Below are 15,246 nucleotides of genomic sequence, written 5' to 3' on the forward strand. Positions count from 1 at the left end.
TGCTGGTCCATATTGTGTCTGGGCACTGAACCACCACTGTTTCTGCTGAGACAGAAATTCACAATATCTAATCATGTGGGATTTGAGCAACACAGTTTGAAGTTTCTGTGGGGATTGTTTCAATGCCCTGATATTGCAGCAGTCCTGAAAACCTCACCTCTGGTTTGGCCAGGGAAACAAAATCCTGACTTCAGGAAACACCAGACTGCAAAGGCTCTGTGGGTGTCATACAAATCAATTCCTCACAGATTAGCCCCAAGTCATTCCACCAGGTTAATATCCCACCGAAGTCAGGGAACCTGGTTATATTTTAATGCTCAGATGTTAAACTTCAGGAAGCCACCCACAGTTCTGTGCTGTTGGCATTAGTCACAATTTAATCCTTGGACGTTTTAGCAAAACGATGGGTCATATTTTCAAATTTTAATATTAAACCTGTTGGAACTGGTTCTGAGAATTTGAATGGTAAAATTGTTCTCATCCAATCAAGAAATAGAAGCAGCAAGAAGTGATTCATACCCAGTTGTAAACCTTCCCATTTCTGAGAGTCACAATTGACCAAAATATATTTTCACTAAGTATTTTACAAAGAATTTTTCAGTAATTAAGAGTATACAGACTGCAGAAACCTAATTCTACACAAATTGGCCTTTGCAGTCAAAAGCAGTGCTGAAATATCTCTTAAAATCATGAGGTATTTTTTTTAATTCTTCCAGTTCTTCTGTATCTAAATGCAGTCAGATATTACAGCAATGAGAACCAATACATATTGTATTATGTATGTACCTAGTCAGAATATTTTCTTTTAGTTATTAACACCATTTCTAAACAGTGTCTTCATTGCTGAATTACTGGCAAGAACCAGTTACAAACACCGTGGAGCTCCTGAATGCTGAGCAGCATTTTGGCTGCCTACATCCATATTGTAACATGCATCTCAAACCACCACCAATTCAAACTGTATTTAATGTGAGTATTCTTACCACAGTAACCAAAATTAATGGGAAATTGAGGGCCAAATTTTTCTCAGACCAGCAGAACAGAAAGAAGCCCAACGTGTTCCTTCCTTAGTTTGATCTCTAAATGTAAGCTCTGTATGCACTCAGATCAGGCCAAAACAGGTTATTCCTGGTTTGTGCTTTTGCTGCAGCTACACCCCTACCTCCACACCCACTGTGGATGCAGGGAGAGATGGTAAAACATTAAAAAATTTAGTTACATTTAGATTTTTCTTCTCCTGTGAGGGCTGTCAGTGTTTAGCAATAGCAGCACTCAGCACTCCAACATTTAAAACCACCTCTCTTTGTCCACAGCAATTACCAAGAATGAAGATAAAGCTGCAGGAGACACTTGCTTTATTCCCACAGAAGCAGCCCCTTGTCAGTTTGAGGTCAAACACCAAGTCAGAGGCGTTGAATTAAAATTTAACCTCTGGTTCCAAACTGTCTCACGTGAGCAGGCAGGCGAGTCACGCACATCACCGTGGGAGCGACTTGGAGACACTGAAATCATTGACCTGCGACCTGGGAATGAATTTGCTGGTAAAACATTGCCTTTCCTGGTTAAAAAACCCCAGAGGACAGCGCTGGAGGGCAGGCAGGAGGAGAATGGTAATGTCATTTTCATATCTGTCAGGTGAGGGGCTGCAACTCTCTCAGCTTTGGGCATAAAGCACAAAAAGTGCAGAAATAAGGGAGCCAATAACCCCAGTGCAGACATCACTGAGCTGTCAGGATCCCAGAGGTTGTGTTGGAGCCCAGCTAGAAATGAAAATGCCTTTCTGCTCTTTCAGCTCTGACACTTGCACCTTGAAGATCAGTGTTTTGTAATTTTTCTGTGACAGCCAGAGCACGGATCTGGGCTGCAGATGCCACCCTGATATTCCATACTTATTTTTCAATGACAGATAATTCAGCAGTCTATGGGAAAACACTGTGTTTGTCAGACAGCAAGAGAATACTTGACATCTTGTTTTTCTGTCTCCTTTCTTTCTGGTTGATTAATGACTCAGCTAATTCAATTAATATATGTTAATAATTCAACTTATATTTATTTTCAGTGAAAACTGAGAACTCAACTCCATGTTTAATATTCCTGTTTCTGACTCAAACTAGTTAATTAAATGACTACATTTATTTACTAGTTAGTTAAATGACTACATTTAATTTTTTGCACACATTTGTTTCCTGGTTCCACCTGGGGAATTCCTGCAGATATTCCCTAAGACAGCCATTCCCAAGAAACAAAGAACTCTGGCTGCATCACACATAAAAACATGAGCCTCATACAATGTTTATTATATTAGTATTTTAAACTAAAATATTTCTAAGAACATGACATAATGATTTTTTGGGGAAAAAAATCCACTTGTTTGCATCAGCAGTGCAAATTTTGTGATTTCTGCCAGCAGCAGTCCATGAAGTTTTTGCTAGTTCTCTAAAAATTTGCTCCATCTTTTGTCTCATTGATTTCTAAATAGAAAGTAATTGTATTATCTGCTGCAAGTATTAGCAGCTATAATTTAGCACATTTCAGTCTCTGTATTAAAATTTGTACATTTTTCATGTGAGTTTTGATATGGTTTATTTTCAAACTTGCCCACAGGCCTATTCTGGTTTTCTCTATACTTAGGAAATATCAGCTAACAGAAAATATGACATCATGTCCACTCTGTTGTGAGCAGAAAGTCAAGTGTGTGTGTCAATACAGTCATTTCTCAGGGGGAAAAAGGAAGGAAATGGACATCACTCTACAAACTTTCAGAAAAGTGGCTTTATAAAGCAGACAGTTTGAAGGCAGCTGAAGGATTGCTGCAGCCCACAAATAACCCCTGTGATCAGAGTCACACTGGCACTGAACACTGAAAATCAGTTTGGCAGAACTTAGGCTGAGAAAATAGTGATGTTCCAGCCGACCCCTGGTTCTGTAAAAGCTCTTCATGTTAAATATCAGTGCACCGAAGTGGTGGGACAAAGAGAAGGGTGGCAGAGGGAAGGATGAAGAAGTGTCCTTGTGTGCAGGAGCTGGTTGTTTATCTGCTTGGCTTTCTTTAGCAACCAATCTCCAGAAAGACTCCCCCACAAAATCTCTTTAAAAACATAAGGTAGTGGCTCTCTTTTACTCCAGCCATGCTCCTGGGGGAATTCAGTTGTTCCAGCAGCAGATCCTGGCCCACAAAAGCACCAGCAGCCTTTCAGGTTGTGGGTGATGACACAGCTCCAGCATGGATCTGATAAAGCCCTGGCTCCGAGGTTCTCTGGGGAAAACGAGTGCTCTGCTACTTTATGTCACTAATTAAACCCGAAATGTCCCTGTCCAGGCTGCTGCGTGGGCTGCCAAGAATCACTGCTCTTCTTTTGTGTGTCCCTGACCTGCCATTGATGTCAGCTGCCTCAATTAGCCTGCCAAAAAAATCATAGGGCAGGGGGGACCCTGCCAGACACGCAGCGTCCTTCCACTCCTCTGTTTGCTGCTTGGAGCAAGAGAAAAACAATCATTTAACTCTTTTATGAGTCTCCATCCTTTGCTGCTTTCATAAGATCAGTTCATGTGCCAAGTCTCTCACTTTTTGGTCCTTTATGTCCTTCTAGACATGAGTTTTTCACAAGGTGGAACACCAGACTGATAGAATTTCCAGCAGGAATGGCAGATTTTCTTTTTTTGCCTACAAAACACTTAGAAATTATTTTTATTCCTCCGGCACTCACAGCACAACCAACCAAACAAATCCAATAGCCTGGGAAGGAACATGTTTGACATGAGCAGAAGTTCATATTGATATATTCTCTAAAGCCATTTTCCAAATCTCTGCAGTCTCAGGAAAGGCTGAACTTGTGGAAAAAATCTTCATCTCTTAAACATACACAGTTATATAAAATGTCTTCCTCTTCTAATGCAGATTTTGAATGGATTAGCTGAGTTTTCCAACAAAAAAGGATCTAATTGAAAAGGTAATCAAGGTTTGGCTATATTGTGGAATTTATGTTTGGTATCTTTAATAAACTGATTCACTAATGCTTGGTATGAGGACATGAAACTAAAAATGCCTTCCTTTGATGGCACTGATTTTTGAGAATGTATTATTCAAGTAACAAACACTCCTTTTTATGGAGATTCTATCCTAGTAAACACATCTGTAGCTTTTGATGAACCAAAAAAAAAAAGAATAATGAAAGAAAAAGGGAATAAAGAATTTTAATCCTTGAATTGCGCAGATATCCTACATTTGGCAAGGATTTTTAGGCTCCAGCCAAGTTTTGATGACTGAGAAAGATCTCTGTGTGAGTTTCATTAGTGAGAGGACTTAGTCCTATAAATCCCCTGGGTACTGACAGAAAATAAAATGATCCATGCCTGCTAAAAGGGATTGGAATGGAAATATCTGAAATATCTGAATTTGGGATAAATATTGGTAAGTTAATTTGCCATCTCTTTGCTAAAAGCACAAATTATTTGTTCTGTTTTTAGTCTTTCGAGCAAGGAGGGTTGCATCCAACATTCCTGAGCAAAATCCTTCCAACACATAGCAAGATTTCCCTGGAATTATTGAGATTATTTGCTGATATAAGTAGTGAATATATCCCACTCTTGATGGCCATTGCACCTTCCTCTGGCAGAATTTCCTGACTTTCTGGGTGGGTGTCCCAGATCTGGCTGAGATAAAGAATTTTCTCCCTGGTAGCTGGTGTGTTTTGAATTTAGGACGAGAATGGTGTTGATAATGATGTTTTAGTCTCTGTCAGGGTTAAGCCACAACACTTGTCACTTCTAAAGCTGTCACCACAGAACTTGTCACCTCCAAACTCGCTCCCCTTCCCCAGAGCTCTTCTCAGCAGCCCATGGCAGGGATCCCACAGAACACACAGAAATGGGACATTTCTGGCCTTCTGCCAGGGTCCCAAATTTAGGATTTGTAACACACAAGACAAGCCAGTGGTGCTTGTACCGGGCAGGGCTGCAGCAAATTTCGTGTCCAGCCCCATTTGTGCCCAGCCACCACCCCTGAGCACAGACCTCAGGGTCTCAGGTGATTCTGTCTTGTTGGTTTATTCCACTGACCTGTTGTATTGCAGTGAAATCCTTCTCAAACACTAAATTTGTGAATCAGAGTGAACATTCATTGGAGCATTCATAGCCCAGTGCCATGCCATGGGTTTTTTTTCTGAAACAGACCCAGCCCCATGAAAAAATGAAAAAAAAAAAAAAAAAAAAAAAGGAAAAAAAACATCAAAATGCAGTAAGTTTTCCTTATTTTCTCTCCAATCTTTATAGTGTGGAATCTTGGAATCTTTTAGAGGAGTAGCCAAAGGGAATAAATGGATTAAAGTCACAGCTTTCCATTGTTCCAGTTGTAACTGAAACAAAATGAAAAGTGATACAGAAAACATCCAAACTCCCTTCAGAGCAACTCTTGCTGCACCAACAGAGTTGATGTTTATTTAAATATTGAAGGGTGGATAACAGAATAAAATTACCTAAAGCATTTTGTTGCATGTTGGCACAATCTTAATTAACTCAATATCAACAAAACTCAAACACACATGAGAGAAAAGCAGTTTAAGAGAGACTTTAAATAGAAGGAATAATAAACAGCATTTATGCAAAGAAGATGAAGCATTTTTTTTTAGGATTTAGATGTATTTAACACCCTAAACAATGTGGGTTTATTTACAGATTCATTATAAATTCTAGGCATGGGGGTTGTGTTGATACATTGAGGGAACTTAAAAGGAAAAAAAAGAGAAAAAATTGTGACTGTATCACCCATAAAGCTGTGCCATAAAGTTACAATTCTAACATTCATGGCATCATGAATCAGAATTATATTGATATTGAATTAAGATGATGGAAAGTAACAGGGCTGAATTAGCATGGGTAGAATGAATTAGGCAAGATGGTAACAAAATAATGGAAAAGCAGGAACATGGAAAATCTGATGCCTCCAATAGTTAGGTAATGCATTGAAAAGCAGAACAGATGAAAATTGTGTATATACATACACTAAAAAATTCTCACAGTTGCTGCCAGGAATCTTAATTTTGCCCAGAGCCATGGATTATTAATAAAATAGCCCAATCTAAACACAAATAAATCCATTGTGTTCAGAAGATGAAAGAATTATAAATTGTTGTAAAATGCCATTTCTCTGAATTGAGCAGCATCCAAGTCAACTTTATAAGCAACAGCTGTGAAAAAATAAGCATGGCAAAAAAAAAAAAAAAAAAAAAAAATTCAGAAACAAAAGCAACCACACAGTTGGGGAATAGATGTTCTGGACTGTTGCTCTCTTGGCTGCCAGAGGAAATATTTGGTGTCAACATGAACAAATAAATATTGTATGTCTGAGTCACCATTTCGAGCCCAGAACTGTTCAGTCAATGGCAATGTGTATTAACAGGATTGCAATTCTTTCCCAGCATTTTCAATGTATAAGCAAGACCCTTCAGGAAAAATAAACAATAGAGGCTGTCCATGGGTGAAATGTGAGGGGAAAGGTTTTGGGTTGCCATCAGTGTTTCTAATTTTTACTATTTCAATGTGTACTTATTAAGATTTTTTAAAGAGGTGCCTCTGCCTGAATTAAGGGGCAAATGAAGTCAATAGCGTGGATTTTATTTAATAGTAAATGTGAAAGATTGAGAGAGAGGGAGAAATAGAAAAAGAGGTGGTGAGGGGGGAGAGAAAGAGAGTGGCAGAAACAGAATAAGTAGAAAATATCACGACTCCATGGATTCCAAGTAGCTGCTTTCCTCTTTTTGTTGTTGTTGAATTGTAGTGGGCAAATGGCTCAAACACTTGTACAGATTCCACAATGATTTTATTCTTTTTTTATTTTTTTTCCTCTCCAAGCCTTCATTACATCACTTGGTGCTCTCTGGTACCAGGCTGATGAAGGAATAAATGCCATTACTAAAATCTCCAGAATGCTGAGAATGCTTTCACTTTCCATTTTATGGCCAGTCTGCATTTGTAATTGACAATTTTGGTTCAAGAAACCTGTCCATGTTGACTGGGTTAGCAATTATTTTCTGGTAAAATGAGTTCAGAATCAGTATAAATTCATAAATTCAATTGGGCTTCCTGGGTCTGCAAACAGACAAATCTCTGCTTTTGGTGGTTTAATGATTTAGAGACAGCAAATACATTTCATCTAAGAAAATCACAACTTCACCAACAAAGCAAGACCAAAACACTCTAACTGGGATAGTCCATCTTTGTAAAACTTTGGGGGCTTCATTCTTAAACAGGAAAAAAGCAACATTTTTTCTCAATGAAAATTATACTAGCACATTTTTTTAATCTCAGGAAATATTTCCTTTATCCTCCTACCAATTGTATCCAATTCTTTTTCTTGTATTCCCTCCTAAGTTCACGAAACCAAACATTTTACACAGAAACCTGGACATCTGACACCAGAATAGTATCAACAAAGTTGTGAATATAAAAGAGTTTGACAGAGGAAGCAAAGGGCAATTTCAGTAGCAGGCAGCACTTCATTAGTTACATGAGTGTCTACAGCACCTTTCCAAAACAAGGAAGAAGAAGGAGTGCAAGTCTAAGTTTGAAAAAGCAAAACTGCTCTGTTTCATTTTTGCTGTACAAAATCTTCAGTGTTTTCCTCACTCCCGTGGGGCCCAGGACTGAGAAATCCATGCTCAGCTCCCCACACTCCTTAAAGACTGAAACTTAATGAATTGTATTCCATAAATATAGTGGAGTTTTTTCCCAAGTTTTCCCCCCAGTCCTTTGCAGATGATGCTCTCTTGCAGTTGTGTCTTCCCAAGCCCTTTCTGAACACCAAACAGGAATTATCCTGAATTTTCCTTACGTATTTTGAAGCCTATTCTGCAAGGAAATGAATCTCTCCATCTATTCCCAGGATTTTCACAACTTTCCCCCACAGTTCCCTGCTCAGGACATCTTGAGCAGCTCAGGCCAGTCTCAGATCTCAGGGTAGCAGAGCTGCACATTTGTTTGCCATTCATGGAAAGCATAAACAGCTGAGGCTTTGGGAACTCTATTCACAAGCACGAGAGCCTGACAATATTGGGTACATGTGGACATTTCTGAAACATCCAGCAGCTAATTCAGAGCTTTCTGGGGCTTGCCTAAGGTCTGTTACAGAAGCTTCACATTTTTACAGCATAATCTGTTCCTTTCCATTACCTCACACTCCGCTTGCTACAGGGATTTCAATTTGGGCTCATCCTTACTTTTGCAGGAGAAATCAAGATGAGGAGTCAGGGGCTGCTTGTCTCACTTTTGCAGAATCCTAACCTTGCCATGAGAAGTTCTTTAAGACACTCTTTTGCCAGGTCTCTACAGCCTTTGTTTGAATAAGGATGGGATATAGGAACAGTTTCCAAGAAATCAGTGTCCCCAGGTCACTCCACAGGAACAAAACTCCAGGGTTATTTGTTTTGGTTTTATGCAATTCCCTTTGACCTGTATTAGTCACAGTTCCTCTAAATGTTTTTACCTTACACACCACTAATTTCCTCAAATTCCACTGAGAGCTCTCAAAGTGTTACCTGCAATTTGTAGAAACAAGAGTGGAAAGCTGGGCAGCTCCTTTGCCATTGCCTCTGTGCTGGACTGAGGGTCCACACCCCTCATTCCAGCCCACCAAAGCACTGAAACTCCTTCATTTCTGCCATTTTTTCAGGATGAGAAGGTGCTGGAGGGCAAGGATGTCCTTACAGGCCTGTCCTCCTGCACTGATGCTGGAGATGATGTGCAGACTTCGAGCAGCCACCTCCTGAAACAACTCCTGGGAAAAATCCTCTGCGCCTTACAAGACAATTCTTCACTCCTCTTTCCAAAACAAGGTGAGATTTTATTATTGCTCACAGCCATGATGAATGTGATAACCACTTCCCCTTTTTGGAATGTCAGTGAAGAGGAAATAAACCTCTGTGGGGACACCACCACATTTAGGGGCTCTGGCAAGGTCTCAGAGGGACTAGAAGCATTAATATGTCAGATATTCACAGTGGAGTCTCTTTTGAGAGGAGCTGGCTGTCCCTAACATGAACAGTTACAGATTCAATAACAATGCCTGTTGCACCCTTTTGGGCAAAAAAATATTCTCCTGCTGGTTTTGTTCTAAATAAATTTCAATCAGATGCAAATATTCCTTTCTTATTGACCTACAACACTCTTTTTTGAATATAAAATCCAAGGCTCCAGTCATAAAATTGACACATTATTTGGTTTAAAGAACACAGGTGTTTGATTTGGCTAAAAAGTTTTTTAAGTTGCTAAAGATTTTGTGTAAACACACCTGTAACCTCAGGTGAAAAACAGCTTCATCATATATCAAAGCATCCCAGAAAAAAAGATAAAATCATTGATATTTATGTTGAAACTGCAGATAGGCAAATATTAGTCTTTTCTGTACAGGCAATTTAACATACAGGAACAAGAATGCACTTAACACTAAAATTTAAATTTAAACTCAGATTCCTTTGTGTAAAAGTAAAATTTTAGGAAATTAAATCCTGCTGCAGGTGGGAATGAGGTTTGCTGGCCACCACATAGGATGTAAAGTAGGTGCTGACATGTGACTCACAGACTTAAAGAGTGGCAACATTAAAACTCATTTTGCATTTCTGAATATTCAGAACAGAAAGACATCTTGCCTTGAAGCCTTCAAAGTACCTTCATGATGAAAGAATGCACAGCTTCTTTAGAAAAGGGCTTTATGTGATTTCAGGCCTGTTTTCTCTTTGATAGTCAATAAGTCTGAACTGCTTCTGAAACATTTCCTCCTTTATTTTTAAGCAAGGCAACTGGCTGGAGCCAACTCTTCACTTCTCCTAAACAAGCCCCTCTAAGAAGATTCTTAAATTAACTTAGAAGATTCTTAAATGAATTTAGGATCTCAGAGGGAGGAAAAAGAAGGGAAAACTAATGAGAATTAGTCTGAAGGATTATCTTTTCACACTAAAAAAGCTGGACTGAAACTATAAATAACTATTTAACTGCAGTGAACTTTTGCATGAAATTATTTTAGAACTTTACATATGAAGCTGCACCAATTGCCAGAGTGTATAGAAAGAATTTTTTCCATTGTCTTCAGGTTTCACTCCATAGGTTCTGTGTGACCTCACATCTGTTTCCATACTGAGTTGCCATGGAGCTTGCTGGTGATGGAAATCTCAAACAGGCTGAGACAGAAAACATGCACGTGGATCAGTGTCCTGGAAAAAGTGACTGGATACCTTTTGACTTCCACTGGCTAGAGCAGAATTAAAATGAAATCCAGCAAAAAGGTACGTGCATGCTCGCCTGGTGCTGAAATTAAAGCAAGGAAAGAGAATATTTGCTGAATAAGAATATGGCACATGGAATTATACTTGACATGATTTATGTCAGTGGAAGGTCTAGTCCAAAAAGAACACCTATTTGTTAAAGTAATTCCATAACAAGTGGCAGAACTTCACACTACAGTTTCACAGAACAAAGTCCCTCCTTTTTTCATTGTCTCTAATTGTACAAAAAAGAAATATTAATCGTGAGAAAAAAAGTGCTCACAGTACATGAGCAATGAAAATGTTAATTCTGAGCTGGGCAACGGTGAGGTCTGAAATCAAAAGTATATCTTTGAAAAATACAGAGGCATTTTTGTTGTAGCAACGAGTCAAAAGGATAGGGAATAAGGAAGGAAAGCAATTTAATGTCTTATTTACATCCAGGATTTTATCTTCTATTCTGATATTCCTTATTAAATCCACAAACACATGCAACCATTTCATCAGTTTCTGTGTCAGACCTTTGTTCTGAACAAAGTTCAGTCAAAAGATGCCTGGGAGAAAGTGCATTTCCATTTCAATTTCCATTTACCAGGGAGCATCAGGCCACTGAGATTTCCTCCCTCATTCCTCCTCCTGCTGGAGACTGGGAATGAAGGAAGCAGCAAGACCCAACACCACCTCCTAGGATCCTGCAAACTGCTCTTAGCTGGATGCAAATTCTGCCTCAATCTGCCTCAATTCTGGTTTAATTACAGCCCTAAATGCTGGCCTTGCTTCAAAGGAGCTCTCCAAAGAGCTGGGCTGGGTTCTGAGTGTCCCACCTCGCAGAGCATCCCCACAAAGGATGAAGGATTTATGGCTCTGGATCTCACCCAAACCAAATTTGGAAAGCATCATTGAAATTTGCTTTGAACCCTGCATTTCATGCAGACCTGTTGGAAATCCAGGTGAAGGAAAACCGGTGCAAAAACTTGTTTCTGTATCCTTTTGTGAACCCACACTAATTCAGCATTTCAAATCCATGTAAAATAAATTCACGTGGTTCCACGAGGGCAGGGACCTGGCCCTGTAAAGGCAGAGGCCTAACTTGGTCATTTTTGAAAGAAATTCAATAGGAAATAAAACTCCAATGCAACATCTTGTCTAACACACAACTGTATTTAATCTCTGTGTCTAAGGACAAGATTGTTTTCCTTTCCTTTTTTCTTTGTCAGGATTTTACTTTGATGCAGAATTGAACAAGAGCCAATTGAAAATGAGAAGTTGTGTGGCATGAACATTGTAACTGTTGATGAATGAAAACTTCAGTGGGTGCAAATCATTCTTTACAAGGTATTTGAAACAAACAAACAAAATCATCTTGATTAGGCATGGGCCTAAAAATATGGACGATTCATAGAATTTGTTAAAGAATTTTCCAATAGGATGGCTCCTCCTTTATTTCTTTTCCACAAAGTGTTACTGGGAATCACTTTCTTTATATTTTTAAATTCAGGTTATGGTCCTCTTTTCCCTCCTCTTTCTTTTCTGTTTTCTCTGTCAGATGGAATCTCATCCTGCAAATATTTATATTGATTTAATATAGATTGGAGTGAGCTTTACTAAAGAAGAAGCAGATTGCTGGACTCTGTTTTGGAGTAAGTTCCATTAGCACTTAATCCAGCTGCCATGCACTACATCATGATGTCACCCAGAATATAATAAGAAAGACTGAAATGTGAATATTTTTACACTCTGTGTTTTTAAGGCTGCAGCCTTGATGGCTTTAACAGACATCAACTCATTACATTTATTACCTCTGATATTACTTTAGCTGCCTAGAGCTGATTTACATTCAATATTTTCTAATATTAGGAAATGTGCTAAAGCCTCTTTCTTTCCATATCACACTCTCTAATTTATTGCTTTTTTCCAGCCTGTATGATGTTGACAAACACTACACAAATTCTGGATCCAGGGACCCAAACATACTCTGTTATGTTGTCCAAACAAGAAAAATTTGGCCTAATGCTGTTATTTTCATTTGCTGTGTAAAAATTCCCTACTTAAAATATTTTAGCAGCAAATTTCTTTTGTGCCCACAGCTTTTCCAAATGTCTTGATAAAGCTGATGTCAAACTTGGTTTCTGCATGGTGGCACAGCTGGATCAGATCCCAGGGGATTAGCAGGAAAGAAACTGCAGTGGGAGACATTTTAAAGGAGTAAAAGATATTTAAGGGTTCACCTGCACAGTGAACACAGCAAAACCCCAGGAAATGGCATCCACAGGTGCTGTGTTCCAAAACACCCCAAAGAGAGAGACACAGATTCCCTGCAGGCGTGGAATAAGTGTTGGCACTTCTTGCAGAAGTTTTTTCTTTTTTTTTTGGACATTCCAGCCCAGCAGATGCCACATGAAAGTTCCTTAAGAAAACAGTTTGATAAGATCTATTATGATGTTAAATCTGAATACAAAAATAGGTTGCCTAAGGCAACAGGAGGTAGATAATAAAAAGTGTGGGGAGTGGCTGAAAATAGGTTTGTTGACTTAAAAAAAAAATTTAGAAATCTATTTATTTTTATAATAACGCTAAAGGTGGAGGGAAAAACCAAACAACAGCACATTGGAAGAACTGCTGTGTTCTCTAAAGTGGGGCAGGGACTCATAGTTTTTATCAGTACAAAATAATCCAAGATTTTGATTAAAAACTAAAACCATTCCCCTAAAGGATAATAATGAAAATGCACCAGCTTGTCTCACAGTGCAGTGGATTTGTAAAGAAATCTTGCTTTTAAATATCTTATCTTGCAAATGATTTTCTTTAATTTTGTTGGTGATTTTAGGGAATAGCTGTCATTTATGGCAAGGAAAATAAACTTGGTGTGTGAATGGTCTGATATTGAAAATTGAGGTTGCATTGTGGAAAGATCCATGCAGATGCTTTGCATTAATTTTGACATCAGTATTCATTTAGTGAAAGCCAATACATGTGTAGAACTCTGAATAAATGACCTATTATAAGCAAAATTTCACGTTAAATTTGTGAGCTTTAGTGATGATGGTAAACTCTCTATTCCTTTGATTTTTATTTTTGAATTTCATTTTTTCGCTATCTCAGACTTCTTAGTGTGTTTATTCCTAGTCTAGAAGAGAGAAAGTGACAAATAAAAATATTATAGAAATGTCCTGGATTCCCAGCAGATTAAACCTTTATCAGTGGCAGTGAGGAAACCATCCCAAGTGGTTTATGATGCAAACTGCTCAAGAAGAGGGATTTAGGATAAAATTTTGGCCTTGCTCAAGCAATTAAACTTCTTTCCACCTCCTAAAACTGCACATTCTTTATGTTCAGCTCTTTAATTGCTTTGTGCTTGACTTCAAGAAGAGACACCACATGAATCTGAACCTCTGCATTGCTGAAATCAGCAAGTTTGTGGGATCAGGATCTCGCTTGGAGGGACCTGTTCCTCCCACAAAGGGAATTATCTCCATGTGGGATATCTGGAGTAGGCTTGAGGTTGAAAAGAACATCCTGGGCAAGCCATATTCCCAAAGATGTGCAGGCACCTTGCTCTCCTTTAGAGATCTCAAAGGTCCATTTAATAAATTAGGTTTTAATGATCCTGCTTGTCAGTCTAGAGGATTTGGGATGAAATTCCTCGCTGGATCAGAGAAGAATAATTAATAAACATTAATTCCCAGCTGGGGTTAAACCACTGCAGTGTGAAATAGCTGCAAGGTTTATGAAAGATGAGATACTAAACCAGAAATTCCAGCAAGAGTTACCCATGGGGAGAAGCACAACCAACAACAAACTGCTCTGCTCGCTTCCCTGGGTGTGCTTCACGAGCTGGCACCAGCTCCAAAGGGTTTGTTCCTGCTTATGCATTAATTGTGAAGGGCAAATAATTAATTTCTAGTTTAGAGAGGCCTGTTCAATCACAAAATCATAGAATGGTTGGGGCTGGAAGGGACCTTAAGCTCAATCAGCCCCATGGCAGGGACAGCTTCCACTGTCCCAGGCTGCTCCAAGCCCTGTCCAGCCTGGCCTTGGGCACTGCCAGGGATCCAGGGGCAGCCACAGCTGCTCTGGGAACCTGTGCCCACCCTCACAGGGAAGGATTCCTTCCTTTAAGCTGATCATAACAAAGGTTGAAGCCCCAGGTTTGACAAACAGCAGTGTGTTCTTGGGGCTGTCTGTCAGAGCTTCTTCAATCCTTCCCAGCTCTGTTACTGGGGGAGAGATCAAACAGCAGCAGCAACACCTTCAGTACTGCTGAACTTCTGCAATTTCCATTGCTGCACCAAAATCAATGAACACCAATGCTGGGAAATCAAATTAATCTATTTCCCACTGAGTTACAAAAAAACAAAAAAACCTCAGGGGGGATACAACCCTAGCTGGGCATTTAGCAATGTGTAATTACCTCAGAAGTGCTAATGAACTCCAATGGTTACGTTACTGTGCAAACACAGGCCACTGAATTGCAGCTTCATCTCTCGAAGGACAATTGCTTGTTGCACTTTGGTGCTAGAAATAACCTCAGCTCTAACTGCTCCCTGCTTTTCCTGTCCCTTTTGCCTCTGAAAGCACAAGGGACACGAAATCCCGCAGCTGGATTACTCCTCATCCTCCACACCAGCATCGCTGCAGGACCTGCTCTGAGCAAGGCTGTGGGAAACCCAGACTGCTCACCACGACGGAGAGGTGACCTCCTCCTGAAAGCAAACAGCCCCTTTTGCCAGCAAGGATCCCACTAAAATGGAATCCCACCAAAATGGAATCCCACCAAATCCTGGAGGTGTGCTTTCCTTGGCTGCAGCACGGGCAGCCCGCCCTGCCCTTGGGAAATTGTTACAGGAGCAATTTTAGCTGCTGTGAATTGCACTGGAAATGTCTTCTATGGTCTGGCACTTCATGTGATGGGCCCACAGATGAATGACCACCTTTAAACTCAAGTCAGTCATTCCCTGGAATTATTCAGGAAAACCCCCACTGTTTCCACAGA

The 15,246-nt window shown here is 39.6% G+C and overlaps 1 long non-coding RNA gene across 1 annotated transcript; it reads left to right on the forward strand.

The window, feature by feature from the left end:
- The first annotated feature begins 10,091 nt into the window (after positions 1 to 10,091).
- On the forward strand, positions 10,092 to 15,030 carry LOC121344752. The gene is made up of 3 exons (XR_005953878.1): positions 10,092 to 10,274; positions 11,471 to 11,588; positions 14,829 to 15,030. It is a non-coding gene; the product is annotated as an uncharacterized LOC121344752 (long non-coding RNA).
- The last annotated feature ends 216 nt before the right edge of the window (positions 15,031 to 15,246 follow it).

This window comes from Onychostruthus taczanowskii, unplaced genomic scaffold (genome assembly GCF_017590055.1).
Source record: "Onychostruthus taczanowskii isolate IOZ18803 unplaced genomic scaffold, ASM1759005v1 scaffold67, whole genome shotgun sequence".
Lineage (NCBI taxonomy): Eukaryota > Metazoa > Chordata > Aves > Passeriformes > Passeridae > Onychostruthus > Onychostruthus taczanowskii.